General features: G+C 52.8%; 1 long non-coding RNA gene across 1 annotated transcript in view; it reads left to right on the forward strand.

Moving 5' to 3' along the window:
• The window catches only part of LOC116152278 (uncharacterized), a 214,727-nt gene that overhangs the window by 97,220 nt on the left and 103,284 nt on the right, over window positions 1-14,223 (forward strand). The window lies entirely within an intron of this gene.

Raw genomic sequence — 14,223 nt, forward strand, 5'->3', positions numbered from 1 at the left:
GCCCAGGGGTGCCCCAGGCAGAGAAGTGAGGACCAGAGTTATTTGATGGGGAGGAGGATGGGGAGGCTGTGCGGCATCAGGAAGCTTAGGTGAGTGGCTCAGAGCTCTCCTCACCTCCCTCCTCTGATGTCGGGTCCCCCAGCCAGGCAGGTGTCTGGGGAAGGAAAGAGCCCGCCGAATGGGGCCTGAGCTGAGTGGGCAGTTGCATGTTTGGCATGGGCTCCCGAGGGCAGCAGGCCCGGCTGAGACACCTGCTCTGTGTGGTGGGGGGCTGGGCTTAGCGGCAGAGGCCTGCTTGCTGGCCTCCGTGTTTAGAACAGAGCAGCTGGAGGTACCATGGGAGGGGCACAGGTCCTCTCTGGTCTCTGTACCTCTCTCATCCCCTTCTCTGTCTTATTCTTGATGTCATGAAGCCCTGTAGGCCAGACCCCAAACGTGACCTCCAAACCTCAGAGCCACGTGCCCCTCCGCCACTGCTCAGGCCCGCCCCGAGGGCTGCACACCCCTGCTTGTGAATTCTGAGCACCTCAAACAGGCACGTTCCTCCAGCCTGCTTATGCCGTTTAACAAATTCATTTGGGGGCGAGCTCGGAGATGAGGATCGGAGGGAGAGAAAGAATTGTCTTTTCTTCTTAACTGTCCCCAGGACGCCTTAAGCAGGCTTGGAGGATTCTCACTCATCTAATCCCTGTCAGAAAAGGAAGGATAAAAGAATTCAGGCTTCAGAAGCCAAATCCCCTTCCTGCACTCACACTGCTTCTGTCTCTCGCCCTTACCATTTCCCCTCCTTCGCGATGAAGCCGAGGTTCAGTTTCTCGGTAAGGGCTTCAGCGGATAAGGATTTCCTATTTCACTCTTCCATTTTTCATATTTAAATTTGCTTTACTCTCCAGTTTGACTTTCCACTGACCCTTGAAGAACTGGCGTATTTTAAGGAGGGGGACGAGATCTCATTATAGGAAATGAGAAAAATGGAGCAGAGTTTTAAAACTTTTAATGACTAAAACACAGTGTTCCAAGTCGGTATTGCGCTGGGGCTGAAGTCACTGTTTGGTTACAAGTCTTTGGGTCTAAACGGGGTTGATGACATCTGTTTAATTTTAGATGTCTGGAATACATTCTGAAAATAATGAAATCCAAATGTATGACCAAATTAGAGAACAATTTTATCTGCGACAAAGACGTTTTTAAAATAAGAGCAAACATCTCGACCAAACAAAACTTTAAAAGACCCATCAAACCTTTGGTCATCTTGCCTCGACTTTTCCCAGTGGGTCCCCATGGTTGAGAGAACTTGGTGTGTAAATCAGATGTTATTAAGTAATTTTATACCCATTTTCCTGTCGTTTCTCTGGGCGTGTGCTCTGCTCTGTGCTGTCAGCCCTGGAGAGACCATGTTTAGGGAAGTGAGGACACTTTACAGCAAAGCTCCATTGATGAAGCAAATGGATCCTGTCACAAACACATGAGGGCCACTTGTCAGCTGCTATGCAATAGGCTGAACAGCTTGGGAGGGGCCCCTGGTACAACTAAAAAGTGCAAAGGCCTTGCTGATGGGGCATTGGGAGAGACAAGGAGTATTTCTGACTCTCGCTGTGCCCTGTGTGACGGGGGCAGGTCCCTGACCCTCTCTGGTCCTGGCTTTTTCCATCTGTATGAGAAGCTCAGGGGTTCTGGGAAGCTTGTCGTGGTTGGCCTGTCTCCGGGAAGGTCGTGTTGTGGGAAGGGTCCTGTACTATTAGAATGTGCGTGGAACAGTTCCTCCCATGCTCCCTAGAAGCTCAGCATCCAGGATGACATGGAGACCCTGCCTGCATGGGTGTCTTTGTTGTCCCCATCCTGGAAAGTCCTCTGAGGGTTGTGTTGGCAGACCAACATTCTCTGTCCACTACGTGCTGCCAGAGTGAGTCCACTGTCGGGTGTCCCCTCCACCCTTGGTGAGACTTTCATGTAAAGAAGTGACTTACGGTTAATATGGTCAAAGTTTTGCCTGATGTCTTGAAACATTTGGTTACTGAGCAAGGTAATCCTGTCCTTCCTGGGTGTTGGTACTTTCTAAATATTTGTAGACTCTTGTCTCCCTGCCTTATCTCACCCCTCCAGTGTCAGCTCAAGTCTTTCCCTGAGAACCAGCCCTTTCTCTCTTGAGTTCCTCCACTGCCCTTGACCACAGCTGTTTGGCCGGGCTCAGCTGGCCCAGGGTCAGCTTCCCGAACCAGGGCCCCGTGGACCATTGTCTACACATTTCCCACATGGTTTGGGCTTGTCTGCTGGATGTCCCAGAGATGGGAGGAGGTTTCCCAAGTGCTTGCTCTTGACCAGTGACCACAGGCATACCTGAAAATGGGGGTTATCTGCCTGTGCTGCCCAGGCTGAGGTGCCTGGGGTAAAGCTTGGGCTTGGTGAGGCCTCTGAGCTAGGCTGGCCTCTAGAGCTGAGCAGGTTGAGACGCTGGCTGCTGTAGATAGAGGACAGAGGGAAGGATCATGCTGAGATGAGCCCAGGCCTGCCCAGACCTCAGGTCTGTCCATTGTGCCTATTGGTGTCTTGCTTGTGCCTCCTGGCCCGTCCTCAGGGCTTTGTTCTGCATTTGGTGCCCCCACTGGTTGGGAGGCGTCATTAGCTGTGCTCTGAGCAGAGCTGGAGGCTGATCTGATGGTGGTGATATTTGGTAAGCATACTCGGATACGTTCGTGGAGCTCCAGAAGCTCTATCGTCAAGGGGCATGGACTCTGTTACTGCAAAGATAGTGCGCTGAGGTCAGCAAGAAGAGAAGCCCTGGGGAGGATGCAGAGTGGCCCCTCCAACAACAGGTAGTTGGTGAGGAGCTGTGGGTCTATAAGAGCCTGGAGTGGCAGTTTCATGTAGGTCTGGGAGATGGTGGACAGCATGGAGCACTGGGCTGGGAATCAGGTGGCTTTGCCCTGCCTTCTGATGCTCCATGTGACCTTGGGCCAGCCAGAAACCTTGCTGGGCCTCAGTTCAAAATCTGTGAAATATGAAGGCTGATACCAACCTGATAGGCTTATGGTGAAGCCCAATTCATAAATGGAGCTGAAAAGAGTTCTAAAGATGGCGCTTTGGAAGTCTAGACAAGAATGAGGGGTTTTAATTTTTGTTGGTACTAATAGAGGTATAAAAGGGGTATTGATGATAATAAGTCCAAACCTATTTTTTTAAGCCATTCAGGTCAGAGGGGTTGAAAGAACACGGAATTAGGAGTCAGGCCATTGGATTTCCAGATTTCTCGTCCCTCACTCTCTGCGTGGCCCCCGGGGCAAGTTGTGCATGTGGTTGGTTCATGTGAAAAGAGGGGCCAGTAGTCCTCACTGTTTTCCTCCCTGGGCTACTTAGGGGCCGGGGGTGGGGTGGTGGTGGTGACATGAGCAAGTGCTTTTGCAGACAGGAAGCTGCATGGGGCTGGGCTGGGCTGGGCTGGGCTGTTGTGGATGGCGTAGGTTGCTTGGAATGGCATTTGGGCCAAGACATCTTGGTACAACTCTGAGGATCAGTGCACAACTTGTGGATTATTCTGAGCTGGACTTTTTCTTGGTGGCCCAAGTAATAAGACTGCAGAGCTCAGTCCCTAACTTTTTGTCTGGTGTGAGGGGCTGAGTGGACCACAAGTTTGTCAGTGTGGCTGTCATTAGAACTCATACTTTGCAAGTATTTAAGTATAGCTTTTTTTAATGGAGGTACTGGGGATAGAACCCAGGACCTTATGCATGCTAAGCATATGCTCTACCAATGAGCTATTCCCTGCAATGTTTTAACAATGGGACAATAGATTTACAGCATCAGGGCTGTGTTTGGCTCCTTGGTAGACTGAAGGCATAAAGAGGCATAGTCACATTTTGTTAGGTACATATCAGAAGGGAACGCTGGGGGCCAGGCTTGGTGCTGGGTTTTTACAATTTTTAAATTTTTTAGTAGCTTTAGTTTTAATAGAGCAGCTTTAGGTTCAGAACAAAGTTGCGGGGAAGGTACAGAGAGTTTCCATATACTCCTGCCTCCACACATGCATTGCCTCCTCTGTTATTAGCACCCTTCACCTGAGTGGTGCGTTTGTTACAACTGATCAGCCCACATTGACACATCATGATTACCCAGAGTCAGTAGTTTACATTGGGGTCCCCTCTTGGTGTTGTACATTGTATGGGTTTGGACACATGTTTAAGGATATGTATCTACCGTTATAGTATCAGACAGAGTCATTTCACTGCCTTAAAGATCCTCTATTCTCCATCTATTTATCCCTCCCTCCCCTCAACCCTTGGCAACCACTGATTTTTCTTTTTTTCTTTTTTTTTTTTTTTTTTTTTTGCTGCCTTCAAAGAGGTGAAGAGACTTACTCAGGTCCCTTGGCCGTAAGTGGGGAGCCAGGATTGGAGCCCTGCCAGTCTTCTGGCAGAGCTGGTTTTCCAGAGCATAAGGCTGCCTGATTGGCATTTCATCCCCAAGCCAGGGCAGGTGTGGCCCGGGGCAGCCTGGGCAGTGGGGAGGTGGAGTGGTGGCTGACGCTGGGAGGAAAAAGACAGCCACCGTGATTCCCATTCCCGTTCAGCCCTACCCCTAAGCTCTGACATAATCAGCACACTGATCTTCACCATGTGGGCACTGGACCTTGTGGGAGAGGCCAGGATCTCAGGGGTGGTGGGTGGGTGATGGGGAGGAGGGATGAAGAGGTGAGAGGAAGCAGTCACTCATGTCACGGTCTGAGCCAGAAGCTGTGCTCGATGCTGGGGAGGCAGCAGTAAGCATGACAGATGAGGTCCCTGCCTCCTGGGGCTCAGGACCCTGTGAGAGACACAGATAGTACACATATATAAATAAATAAAATTATCAGATGTGATAAGTACACTTTAAGGCACTAAAAATGGGTGATGTGACAGAGAACTCTTTTAAACTGGGTGTTCAGGGATGGCTTCCCCAAGATAGTTCAGCTGAGATCTGCATCACAAGGAGTCAGCTGTGAGAAAATTAGGGGAAAACACTACAGGCAGATGAACCTGCAAGTGCAAAGGCCCTGGGGTTGAACAAGACTGGCGTGTTGAAGATGCAGAATGGTCAATACCAGCTGAATTTAGGAATCCAGGAGGCAGCGGTAAATGATATGGGTGAGATAGAGTTCAGATCATCTGGGGCTGTACGGGGCAGTGTCTAGGAGCCTGAATATAATTCCAAGTACAATGGGAAGCCAGGATGGTGGTGTTGGTTGTTACAAGATTGGATTTGTGTTTTAGAAAGATCCCTTTGACCACTGAATGGACAATGGATTGTGGGGAGCAAAAGTGAAGATGGGAGGTTGTTTAGACTAGTATGGGGGTCCAGGTGCAAAATGGTGATGGCGTAGGCTGGCAGGGCATGGTGGGGATGGAGAGACATAGCTGGCTCCAGGTGTGTGTTGGAGGTATTGTTAATAGGATTTCCTGCTGGATTGGCACTGCGTCCACACAGTTGCTCAAGCTGAGAGTTATGCCTGACTTCACTCTTTCACTCAGTCACACAGCCATTTGCTGGGATGGGGGGAGAGCAGAGGAAGAAAGAGCAGGTTTAGGGGAGTGGAAATCAGGAGTGCAGTTTGGAACCTGTTATGTTGAGATGTAAAAGTGATCACATCAAGTTTGCTGTCATGTTTGTGGAGGGGAGAGGAGAGCCAGGGCTGGAGATGGACACTTTGCATCATTGCCGTGGGACTTAGAGCCACAGAACTGGATGAGATGGTGGATGGAGAGAGGGAAAGAGAAGAGGGCTCAGAGACAGAGGACAGGGTAGACATAGATGTGGGAGGCACCAGCAAAGGTGATGGGGAAGGTATGGCCAGTGGGATGGGAGGGAAATTGAGGGTTTCAGGGAAAGCCTGCTGAGAGTGGGCGTTGACCACCTGAGCTGTTGGTAACCTGGTGAGAGCCAGTCCAGTGGGGAGGTGAGGCTGAAGCCTGACCAGGGAGGGCAGAGAAGGCAGGGAACTATGGGAGAAGACAAATCTATCCTGAGAAGACAGCTCTTGAGGTGTTTTGCCAAAGTGGGAACAATGACATGGGGTGGCACCTCAAGAAGAATATAGGCGGTCAAGTCAGGCTTTTTTTTTTTTTTAAGACCTGGGAGAAAATATAGCAAATTCGTATGCTGACGTGAATGATGCAGGAAAGAGCAGAAGTTAATGATCTCGAGAGACAGGACAGTGACAGGAGTGATGGGTTTGGGAGGGTTCAGGAGGTGGGACTTGGTTTCAAAGGCAGGAACTGGCCTTGAATAGGAGCAGGGGTGCTTTCTTCATGCCTGATCGCTGGGGGGACCCCTACAGTTTTGTGACCCCCAGATGTCTGTCCCAGGCCAGACCTCTCTCCCAATCCTTGTACCCATCTGCCTACTGATGTCTCCAGCCAGCTGTGTCTGAGCATACTTGTCCTTTCCCACCTGCACCCCACCCCCCATTTTACCCATTTCCACTGTCTTCTGTGCTTCAGCCCATTCTTCCCCAGCCTACCTCTTATCCCCTTCCTCCAGGGAGTCTTCCCAGATTACCTCTGTTGCTGGGCCCTGATGATCCAGAACCTAGACAGACCCTGGTGACTAGGCCCAGGGCCAGTGGGAGGGATGCTGCCTTGTCACATCTCTTGTGCCATTGTTCTCTGTGATTAGGGAGCATGCTGTAAGTTTGTGGATTGAGAGAGAAGAGACAGACTTGGGTTCTGAAGTCTCACTGACTCAGGTTCAAGTCTGAGGTCTTTATTGATTCTGTGACCTTTGGCAGCTTTTTTATTTTTTTAAGCCTCTCTGAGTCTTGATTTCCTCATCTGTAAAGTAAGGTTAATAATAGGATTTACCTTACTGGAATTTGGTGAGGGTTAAATGAGATAATGCACATAAAACTGTGCCTGGCACGTTACCAGCAGTCAGTAAGTATCATCATCATCACCATCATTCTTATTTTTCCCCACCATTTCTTCAGTGGCACCTTAGGGAAGTCACCTGACCTTTCTGTGCCTCAGTTTCCTTATCTGAAAACTGGGGGTCACAAGTAGCACCCTCCTTAGAGGGCTGCTGGGTTTCATGAGGTGCGGTGTGCAGAGCTGAATACAACAGCTGGCACATAGTCGGGGGTGAAGAAGCAGGGCCTCCTGCTGGTGATGACGGTGGAGATGACGGTCATCACGTCGTGCCTGCTTTCCCCAGTCCCTCCAGCTCTTCCAGACGTTGGCAAGGGCGCCCCCCGCCCCCCTCCTCCCAGGCTCAGCTCTTCACGTGTTGCTCCTCACACTTCCCCACCAACCCATTCATCTCTGGCTATAAGGTTACAAGGTTTTGTAAATTAATTTTAAAAATGATACTCTTCTGGCCCTTTAAACTTCATTTGAAATCCCCCTAGCGCTTTAATGAAGCTCTTTCAGGCATCTCGGAGAAGTGAGGCTGTCAGTGCCTTTTTAATTTACATAAAAACATAGGAACACACATGGACCCAAATATGTATCTGTATAATTAAGAATAAAAATCATAATCCCCTAAGAGGGCTGTGCTAGTGAGCATCAGGTTTAATAGGAGATTAGGAGGAGGAATTAAAGTTGCCCAAGGGGTACACGGAGAGACTTCAAACACCTTTTGGAAAACAAATTAACGTGGTTTTCAGAAATCATTTTCCAAGGGCGGCAGAGGGTTTCCTCGGGCTTCCCTGCTTTCTTTTGAAATGTATTTTTAACACTTGTATAAACAGTTTGGGCCTGTGACATGGGGCTTCCTGTGCTCCCTTCATTAGCTGGTGTCTCTGCGAGAAGAATTCAGCTCATTATCTGGGAGTTTTGATCTCCCTGGTGGCAGCGGCTGCTGCCGCTGGGCCCAGCCCGGGGCCACCCTTTTTTCTTTCCTGTTGCCTAGTGGTGGTGTGGAACCCACTGGTGTGTGCCTCGGCCTGTTTCCACATCTTCCCACTCAAGCTGAGCTCCCTGGAGGTGCCCTTAGTTCCTGGGGAGTGGGACTTCTCAGGCAGAGGGTGGTGGCCTGGCGGTTGGAGACCGGACCTACCTCAGGCTCATCTGAGAAGTTGGCAGAACTGGCCTTCAGCACCCAGGCTCCTCTGGCTTTGTCTATTCCCGTTCCCTTCTCTTCACTTGCATCTACAGTGGATTGTGTGGCCTCTGCATGTACTGAGTTCCCCATCACTGGAGGTATTCAAACAATGTCCTGGCCTGGGTGTTGAGGGAGTGGAGTGGACCTCAGTGAGTGTTCAAGTTCCTCAAAAACCTGAGAGCCCATGATTTACGCTTTTAGGTAGAGTCTGAGCAGGGCCGTGCTGAACCTTTTCAGCCGCAAGGACACCTGTGACAGGCGGTACAACTGGCTCCAAACAGTCATCATCAGTGATCCTGTTCTGTCCTTGCTCAGGGCAAAGGAGGTGCTGTCCACTTCTCTTCTGGAGGTTCCAGGCTTATGCACAGTCACAGGAGTTCCTTTACATGTTTGATCCTGCAGGGACTTGGGACAAACACTCCAAATTGTATCTCTCTGGGTTCCCTTTTAAAACTCACTTTCTTCCCGTGTAAAATGGGGTAATAAATTATAATAGCTAAAACTTATTAAGCACTTATTCTGTGCCTGATGCATTTATTTGCTTATAACTACCCAGGTGCGGTACTATTAGTGCCCCCACTTTGCAGAGGAGGAAACTGAGACCCAGGGAATTTAACCCACTTGCTCAAAGCCGCAGCTGGTAAGTGATGAGTAATAACATCTGATAACTGTCTGCTGAGGATGTGCTGAGCTCTTCACAGGGAGGTGAACGTGACCCCTCGACCCACCCTGAGTTCTGCCGGGAAGCCAGCAGGACACAGCCCAGTCTGGCTCTTGACTTCCTGGGAAGGGATGGTGAGAGGAGTGCCAGTGCCTTGTCCAAGGCTGGCAGTGGACAAGTGGTGAGTGTGGCATTGCCTTTCCCACAGGGAGCTGAGCTGGCCAGCTGGTGGCATCCTGGCTGGGCTGATGGGTGTGAGTTCTCCTCACCTTTGCAAATGGACTTGTGGCTGGAGGTGAGCCTTGAGGCTGATTCAGCCTGAGTTCACACAAGGCCACTTGCCCAATTTGTGCCTCTACTTCCTGCCACTGTTGGGCAGGTGCCCATCAGGAAGAAGGGGAGGACTTCCTTATCCCAAGGAAGAGGGTCATGGAGAGGGAGGCAGTGCTTACTTCCCTGATCCGTGGGTGAGGACACAGAGGACCCGGCAGTTCTCGCAGTCATGTAATCCTGCTTCTCACTGGAGCTACGTGTAAACCTCGCTCACCCCCCAGGCTCTCTGCCCTGCTCTCACAGGGGGCCCTGGCCTTAGGTCACGGAGCTACGGCCACCAGAAGTGGGCTGCTGGAAGGGAACAAGACTTCCGCTGGGCTCACAGGTCTGGCTTCACCAAGGAGGTTGAACCTTGAAGCTCGGGAGAATTTCTATCGGCAGAGAAGGGGGTGATGGTGGTTTTGAGCCCACCTCTGGACCACTCGTGGTGCTGACCTTGCAACCCCCATGCTCTTGTTTTCGCTCAGATAGTGCTGCTACCTGCCTTCTACTGGTGAGGGGACAAAGAGGGAAATGATTTGTCTGAGGTTGTGCAGCTGGATCTGAACTCAGGACAGAAGCATGCCCATGCTCTGTGCCCTCGAGCAGCTGGGGGAGAGTGTTAGCTCTGGCACGGAGGCCTGGAAGGACCCGGTGTGTTTGGTGAACAGCTGGAGAGAGATAGTGGGGGAGAGGAGGTGGCAGGACCTGAGACTGGAGTTGATGGTGGTGGTAGAGCATGTGCCCAGAATGTCAAATTCGCACTCAGTGTGTGCTCATCAGAGTTTAACAACCAGCTCTCCAGGGGGGAAAAAGAAAAAAGGAAAAAAAAAAGATGTGATTTGAAGCGTTTGCCCATTTCCATGGTGTAAATATTTCCACTGTGACCCACTTTAAGTCATCAGAGTGACAGCACTGAGTGCTAAGTTCTCATGAGCCAGTGTGAGCTGTCTTTCACATTCCAGCAGCCCCATCCCCCTGGCTCTGGCATTTGGGGTTTGTTCAGTGGATAGTAGAGAGGTCACAGAAGGGGAGGTGAATGCTCAGGGTTGGCTAATGTTGGGGAAAAAGGCCAGGGAACATGGCCAGTGAGGAAGCCACTGTTGACCCTTGCAGGCTGGAGGAGGCAGGGCTTGGGGCAGGCAGGGGTGGGTGGAGTCTTTGAAAGGGAAGGGCAAGATCCCATAATAGAGAAGTAAAGGTCTTCCCCTCTGTTGGAAACCTCATGGGTCTCTTGCTCTAAAAATGTATGTCTCACTGGGAGGCTTCTGGAGGCAATGAGACCTCAGTGTTGCCATCTCCCTTTCCCCTCCAAGGTCAGGCTGGGCTTCGAGCAGTTTCACACAGGAGTGTTCGACTTCCTTTTGTACATTCACTTTGTACAGCAACAACATGTATTCCCCCAAGAAATGACCTGGGAATTTTCATCTAGGAAAGAAAACGATTTCTTTTCTTTGAAATAAACCTAGTTGGGGAGTTCAGGGCTGAAGGGCACATCAGACTTGTGCTCAGCTGTGTCAGGGGCCTGCTGAGCTGCTGGGGCATCTTTGGGACTGGGGAGAGGTCAGAGAAGGCCCCGGCCCCTACCCCATATGGACAAGGGGACCAAGGCAGGAGGAGTGTGGCTGGACAGACTGAGAGCAAGGCTGGCCCAGAACCAGCCACCAGGGCCTCCTGAAGGAAGATGGTCTGGGCTGAACTTTGAAGTGCAGGCAGGATCTGGAAGCATCAGGGTCTCTAGGTGGGAGGCTGAGGGTGTCTCTGTGGCCCTCATTTGCTCAGATCCGTTCCCAGCTCTTCCCCTGCTGGCTCTGTAGTACAGGGGCCAGCCCTGCAAACTACAATTCCCAGGCTTCTTCTACAACTGGCTCTGATCTGGTTTGGTCCATGGAAAGCAGTGGCAGGAGGCTGGAGGGCGGGGTTGGGGGGGGGAGACGGACACTTCCTCCCCGCTCTCTCCTGCAGCAGTGGGCTCCTCCATGCCTCCAGCTGTCACCCATCAGCCTGTCTCCCCGTGGTCTTGGCTCCCTCAGCCTGAGGAGGCCCTTATGTGATTTTAGCTTCTGCAGAATGGCCTGGCTTCTGGGCTCTGGAGGCCCCTCCTCTAGCTTTTCCTCCGGTCCTAGCGCTGGTATTGGCCTTCTCTTGCTACGGCTGATCTCTGCATCGCCTCACTCTCCCCTGCCTGCCTTTGTGGCTCTTCCAGCTTTGTAACTACATCTCTGTGGTGCCTTCCTGGGCATGGGCTGTGGGCTCTGTTTTCCTGAGCTCACCAGATGGATCCAGCCTGCCTCTTGGAGTGAGAAGGGGCAGGGGCAGGAGAGGCCTCCTGAGGGAGGCGGCTGGGGTCTTCCCTGTCACCTCTCTTTAAAGCTGGAGCTGATGTCTTGGCCAGCCTGAGCCCCAGACCTTGAGGCTTTTGTGACTTTTGGAGCTGACTCCAAGTCCTCTGTCTGCCATCCCTGCCGGGCTGTCTTCTGGACGCCAGGAACGTGGCTGAAGCAGTTCAGCAGATGCTGAACCATCATCACATGGTTCCTTCCTTCATGTGCTGAGAGCTGGACCCTTGAGCCTCTGCTGGCACCTGCACACTGGCTGGCTGGCCTTCCCTGTCACCAGGCCCTCCTCCCTCATCCTGCCCTGGCCTGCCCAGGGTGGAGGGCCCGCTGACCTCTGGCCCAGGCCTCCCATTCTGTAGCTTCTCAGGAGCCCCTGTCTGTGTGGGAAGAAAGGGTGAGGCAGGAGTTGTGTCTTGGGAAGAGGAAACACTCGCCTGGTGTTACGCACCAGGGATAGGAGTGCTCAGCCCTGAGAGACTTCCAGGCCCCAAGTGTGGCCACAGGGCTTGCCGGAACAAAGCTGGGAAATCACCAGCCTAGTCCCGGCTTCTGTTATATGTGTGAAGAAACAGCAGCCAGAGAGGAATAAGGACATTCCCAGAGTCATTCTGAGCCCCTGGCAGAGTGGTTGCTCAGGCTGTGGTCCACAGCCCAGCCCCTCTTGGGGCCTGCCTCCAGGTCCTCAGTGGTTTTGGGAAGTGCAGAGGGATGGGCCAGATTGTGTGGTGGCAGCAGTGGCCTGTCTGCTGCCAGAAGAGGCCTCAGGCAGGCCAGGGCAGCCAGGTGCTCATTCTCCAGCAATCCCTGAACCCCGTGGCCCACACAGAGATAAGCGAAGGCCTCTCCAGGGTCAGTGTGCACCTGGCCACCATTCTTCAAGGGCGAAGGGTGTGTGTGTGTGTGTCTCCTTGCCCTGAATGCGGGTGCGGCCACAGTGGAATCCCTGCGTACACGCCAGCAGGCTGGTGCCAGGTTGTGCAAGAGCCGTGTGGCAGTGGTTGTGCTTGTGTGACTTTGTATAGAACCCGGAGGGCTGTGCTCTTCATCTTCATGGAAGAGGGATGACTCAGCGGTGCCTGGCCCCTCGGGGGAGTTGCCAAGGGAGGCCATCATGGCAGGGCCACCCGACCAGGGTGGAGGCAGTGTGTGCAGGGAGCCACAGCAGTGGGGAGTGGGAGGGTGCCCTCTGCCCAGTCTGGTGAGCAGCTGGTTGTGCACCCACCGAGTCCCGTCCCAAACCCACCCCTCACCCTGGGGCTGCCTGACCAGCACGTGGGCCTCCCCTGTCTTGGGCATGCTCTCCAGCTCTGGGCAGCAGTCTTGACTCTCCACACATTTGAGGTCTTGGGGACCTAGAGACAGGTCAAGCCTGGAGTTCAGTGGGTTGTCCCATTTGAGTGGGAGATAGTGTGTGTGTAGGAGGGAGTCCCAAAAAAGAGATCCAGAAAGGAGAGGTCACTGCCTTGTCACACAGGGCCCTCAGTGACTGGCCCGGCTGGACTTTAGTGTGTGAAGATAGAGAACCAGGGGAGGGGTTGGAGCAGGTGGGTGCTGCTGCCAGAGCAGCGCTCCAGGAAGGGAGGGAGGGAGCAGGTGGAGCACATGAGTGGAGCCAGCGGCCAGAGCTGAGGCCACTCGGTTTCTAACACAAGCACTGAAGAGGGCCCGCTCAGGGCAGTGGTCAGCCTCCCTCAGCTGGCCCCCAGGGTCTGAGGAGGCACTGCTTTCCCCATTGCAGGAGGGTTGGGGTCAGGAACATGGGGGCAGTTGAGAGCACCCTGCCACATCCTGACTGGCACCATGGGCAAGTTACTTTAAGTTACTAAGTTATTCAGTTATTGAGCAAACGGAGACCCGCCTTGAGCCTCAGTGACCTCCTCTGCCAGTTGGGAACGATGTCTTTCCTCTTATTGTTGTGAGGACTGAGTGTCGGCATAGGGCCTGGCACCCCACCTGGTGCGTACATAGAAAATGCTGGGTTGCTGGAGGTGGGGGTGGGGGGTGACTGAGCCATTCACTAGTTGGTGACTTCTCCCGGAGATCAGATCCAGCACCCCAATGTACCCCCTTCTGAGGCCCCTCCCCCCTTGAGATGCACCTTCGCCTCTCAGTGTGCCGTGACTTGGATGAGGCAGGAACCAGCCTGCAACTGAGGTTACTGTGGGGTCACAGCTCGAGATGCCCCACCTCCAGCCACAGGGCTGGGCCCCACACCATTTCCCCTTAACCTCCTTGCTTGGGGAGCTGGTGAGGAAATGTGCCGTGGGGTGCGTGGCCCCATCAGACCGCTCTCATTGTCACTTCTAAGTCCCCCTTGCTTTAGTGAGGCTAATTGTCAAAAGTTTCTCAGAGAAAGCCTTTTTAAGTAAAGATGTGGGAAAAGAATGTTCCCATTAACTGAAACGTGTTTCTGGGAGGGTCTTGGTTTCTTTCCCATCAAGAGTGGGGCTTGGTTGGTGGGGGGCCTGGACAAGCCCCTTTTCCTCTTGGAACCCCAGTCTCCTTTCTAGGGTCCTTGAGCTGAAAGTCAGGGCCTGCTTGTGGGCATGCTGGGGGCCACTGGCCACGTGGAAGAGCACAGAGACCTCCCTGAGGTCAGGTGAGGGGAAGGTTCGCATGAAGCCAAGACCTGAGGGTCCCTGCAAGGGGCGCTCCCTCCCCGGAAGGTGGGTGGTGCTGCCCCTGGCTAAGGAAGTAGCCCTGGGCCTGTTCCTCCCTGTGGATGCCACGCCCTGGGCTGGCCTGTTTTGCCCCCAGCTTGGTGGGGCTGCCAGGCCTTTGTCTCTGTAGGTTCCTGGCTTCACCCTCGCACCTGAGTGGTGAGTGGAGGTAACTGACACAGAG

This window comes from Camelus dromedarius, chromosome 3 (genome assembly GCF_036321535.1).
Source record: "Camelus dromedarius isolate mCamDro1 chromosome 3, mCamDro1.pat, whole genome shotgun sequence".
In the NCBI taxonomy this organism is placed as follows: Eukaryota; Metazoa; Chordata; class Mammalia; order Artiodactyla; family Camelidae; genus Camelus; species Camelus dromedarius.